This window comes from Colobus angolensis, unplaced genomic scaffold (genome assembly GCF_000951035.1).
Source record: "Colobus angolensis palliatus isolate OR3802 unplaced genomic scaffold, Cang.pa_1.0 Scaffold82, whole genome shotgun sequence".
NCBI classification, from domain to species: domain Eukaryota; kingdom Metazoa; phylum Chordata; class Mammalia; order Primates; family Cercopithecidae; genus Colobus; species Colobus angolensis.
The window spans coordinates 3,184,716-3,188,819 of NW_012122043.1; the positions used below are offsets into that span (position 1 = coordinate 3,184,716).

General features: G+C 53.8%; 1 pseudogene; it reads left to right on the forward strand.

Annotated features, from left to right (window-relative positions):
- The first annotated feature begins 513 nt into the window (after nucleotides 1-513).
- LOC105502949 lies at nucleotides 514-2,686 on the forward strand (annotated as a pseudogene).
- Nucleotides 2,687-4,104: the final 1,418 nt, after the last annotated feature.

Below are 4,104 nucleotides of genomic sequence, written 5' to 3' on the forward strand. Positions count from 1 at the left end.
TGACTCCCAGGAGGCTCTGCGAAGGTTTGCTGGGCTGTTCCCCAAACAAGGGGTCACAGGAAGCTGGGGACTGTTGAGGGCATGGGAGGCAGAGGAGACTATGTGTGCCCTTTCTCTTCCCCACCTGGATCCTGACTTTGCCTCACTGGAGACCTGAGGATGGAGTGCAGTGGCTCAGCTAAGCTTCTGCTAACAGCATGCTCGCTGTTTTGAAACAGCAATGAAAGAACATTTGGGAGTTGGGGTATGTGCAGAGAAAACATTTTCCTTGAATGTCTTTACTGAATGGGTGGGAATAGGTATGTGTGAAGGGGAAAAGTTCAGGGTACAGTGGTCAGGTCCTTGGGAGACGTTGGGGAGGGCTGTTTGGCCCTGCTCCTGAGGAGGGTGGGCCCCGGCTCATCCTATACGCACTAGTCCCAACGCCTCACAATTAATCGAACGGCTGAAAACAAACATACAAAAAGCCCTCAGCGTTGTGTTACCAGGGCAGCGGTGTGATGTCATCTGTTCATTCCAAGCTGTCACCCTGAGGCTGAGTGAAGTACATGGTGAGGACAGGCAGATGGTGCCTTATGTGCATTGCGCAAATAAGGTTTGTGTAGAGTATTTTGCTCATGGACTGGAATTCATTGGTTATTTTACTCACTGCACGTTCAGCTCTGCAAAGCGTCTTCTGCCTACCTCGGAGCAGCGTGGTGCCATTTCCCTTCCTCCTTCAGACTTTCCTCTACGTGGAGGGCCCTGTCCTACACAGGTGCCCGTCTCAGCTGACACTCAGGCCCCGGGAGGCTCTGCGGAGATTTGCTGGGCCGTTCCCTCGCACACGGGGCTACAGCAAAGGTGGCCGCCACTGAAGGGCCTGGGAAGTGGAGACGTAAGAATCTATGGCAAAGCCTGTTGCACATAGTCTGATTATTTGACTCAAAATCAGATCCTGTGCAAAATGTTTTCACGTAGATGATCTTATTCATTGTCACAAAAACCCACAAGAAAGGTAGAACGGAGGTTTCTAATCCCTATTTTATAGCTGAGGAAACCAAGACCCAAATTCCGTTTCCAACAGTGGCTTTCTGCTTCTTCCAGGAACACAGCATGACACGTGCTGTGAACCTCAGCTGTGGGACAACCGAAGGAGAGACAACACTCAGCAAAAACGGAACCCACACCGCCCCCGTTTCTCTCAGCCCCTACTGCTCCACAGCTTGGAATGCAGCAAATGTTTCAGCTGCCCTCAAAGGGAAGGCTTTGCTTTGGAGTCAGCATGAGAGCTCGCCTCGCCTCCCCTCCGTGCCCCTCCTCACCTGGTTGGGTTTGGACCTCAGCTCCCTGGCTCCTCGCTCTAAGCCCTGGAATGCAAACCCCAAGGGCCAAACACTCCGAGGCTCTCAGGTCCCAGGTGTGGACACCTTCCTGGCCTTGGCTGTCATGGCCCAGATGGAAGCAAAGAGAGGTCCCCTCTCCACGGGTCGGCTGGTCCTGCTGCCCTGAGAGCAGGAACCCAGGCTCAGACTCTGCACGGAGCTCCCCGTCTACCTCTCCCTGGGCAGTAACGCAGAGGCCACCTGCCTCTCACGCTCTGGGTCCCACCTGCAGCCTGTGCCAGTGGATTCTGTAGTCTCCACAGTGATGCTGGGAAAAGACCGAACACCCAGACAAAGCACGTGGACGGCTGCCAATGCCAAAATCGCAGGAAGCAAGGGAAAGGCAGCTACCGCGACACTTTGCCAACCATGTGCGATACTCCAGGTACCTAGAGGCAGTGAGGCGCTACTGAACTGGTTCCTGTCCATGCTTGCAGAGGCTGCTGTCGCAGAGGCAGGGCAGGGGTGTGTGGCTGTGCCAAGTATCCTTCTGGGATGAGCCGATTCTCTTGTCCCAGGTCGGGCATGACGGAGAGGCCAGAAGGTGTGTGTTTGAATAGCGGGTATTGGGGGTTTGCAAAGGGTTGTGATTTCCTGGGCCTCCCATCTTACGCAGGCTCTGGGTTCCCCTTGGTTCCTCCCTTGGAGCGTGGACCTGGCTTTGGAAGGCCCTGGATCTTTGCTGGTTTCTGCTGTTATCTTGCAGTGTGACCGAGGTCAAGTCCACACCCTCTTCCCAGGTTGTTTCCTCTGCAGTAAAACTGCCTTTTGGAACTGAGCCCTTCAAGGGGAGGCGGCTGAAATGGTGGGGGTGATGCTGCGTGCTAAGCCCCACCCCCTTCTCCTAAATATCTACTTCTCTCCTTTTTGTCCTTCTTTACTTATTGATGGGTTAGACAGCCAAAAACCCTCTCTGAAAGAGTGTCTTGGCCCAGGCCCATCTGGGATGCTGTTGTGAGCCTCGATTTCTATGGATCTACGCCTGGAAAGCTTTTAGCGTAGAATGTTTTAGGTAGAAGACCAGGACCACAGAACAGAACCAGGACCACAGAACAGAACCAGGACCCCAGAACAGGACTAACACCATGAAATAGGAAGCAAGATATGTCCAGCACCCAGTTCAAAGAGAGGGCTGGGGACGCCGACACTTCACCTCCTCCCCAGCAAACTTGGAAAGTGCCAGGGCATCCCTGGAGCTGCTGCTGGCAGAGAAGAATCAGCATCCACACGTGCAGCTCACACTCGAGGAAGGGCAGGGGCGACGTCAGAGGCCTGCTTTGCCCAGCACACGCTTCTGGAACGGCTGGGATTTCAGCTTTTAAGGTCTCAACTCCTTCTTCCTCCTCAGATCCTGGGATTTTTGAAAATGATTCCTAAATGCCTTTCGATCTCAGTTTTGCTCAAGGAGATGGACCTAATTTACTGCATTCCAACTGGAAACATTTTTGAGAGTAAAAATACCTGAAGACATATTGGGCCTGGAGGTAGCAGACTCAAAATTAAAGCAGGGACCCCTCTGTCCTCTCCCCCGATTGCATTAAGCACAGCATGTCGGGGATCAGTGAGTTTCCATGGCCCTGCAATCAGACCTTTTGCTCTCTGAAATTTAGCCTTGATTTTGAAGCCCTGAGCTTAGTATATGTAGATGAGCTGACGGGCCCAGGGAGTCACTCAGAAAGGCTGGAGGTCCTTCAGAGCTGCATTAGATACAGCGGGAGGGGGTCAAATTGCTAATTTCATCTGCCCCCCAGCCCTGAAAATTCCCAAACAGCAGAGAACTTCTCAGAAGACTTGTGAAGTTGGGAGTCTGCAGGTGGGTGGGGGTGGCGACGTTCTACCCCTAAGACAGCATTTTGAAGTTGAAGCTCAACTTAAAATATTTGTTCCTATTTTTGAGACAGGATCTTGCTCTGTCACCCAGGCTGGAGTACAATGGCACCACCTCAACTCACTGCAGCCTCGACCTCCCAGACTTGAGCAATCCTCCCACCTCAACCTCCTGGGTAGCTGGGACTACAGGCATGCACCACCACACTTGGCTGATGTGAGTGTGTGTGTGTGTAGAAATGGGGTTTTGCCCTGTTGCCCAGGCTGGTCTCGAACTCCTGAGCTCAAGCCATCTGCTCTCCTTGGCCTCCCAAAGTGCTGGGATTACAGACGTGTGTCACCGCACCCAGTCACCTTATGCTTTTTGGAGGGACATCACCAATCAGACAGTGGCCTGGGCTGGACACGGCATCCCTGGAAGACAGCCCCTCTCTAGGGTGTCATCTGCCATTAGCCAAGGACCCTCTTGTCTCTCCAGCTCCAAGTCTCCACAGAGGACGTACTCAAAGAGAGGGTGCGTGGCCTGGCTCCCCGCTTCTCCTGCAGGCAGGTGGGGAGGGAAGCAGGTGGCAGGAGGAGGTGGCTGTCCGGGGAGGGAAGCAGGTGGCAGGAGAAGGCGGCTGTCCGGGGCTGCCTTTCTCTGTGCCTGTGCGTGATTTCACTCTATGCTGAGTGCCATCCGGGACGATGGGAAACATTTCTGTCTGGTATCAAATGATCACCATCATTGGCCTCATGGCATCACCACTATCTTCCTTGCTGGCACCTTCCCGTCCTCCCTCCAGCCAGGGAGGTCTGACCCAGGCACAGGTGAGAGGAACCGTCACTCTGCCTTAGGGGTTTGCAATCTTGGGACTCAAACAGGCCCACGGTGCCTTGTACCTCTGGTCTCACATCTCTGTACCGTTTTCTG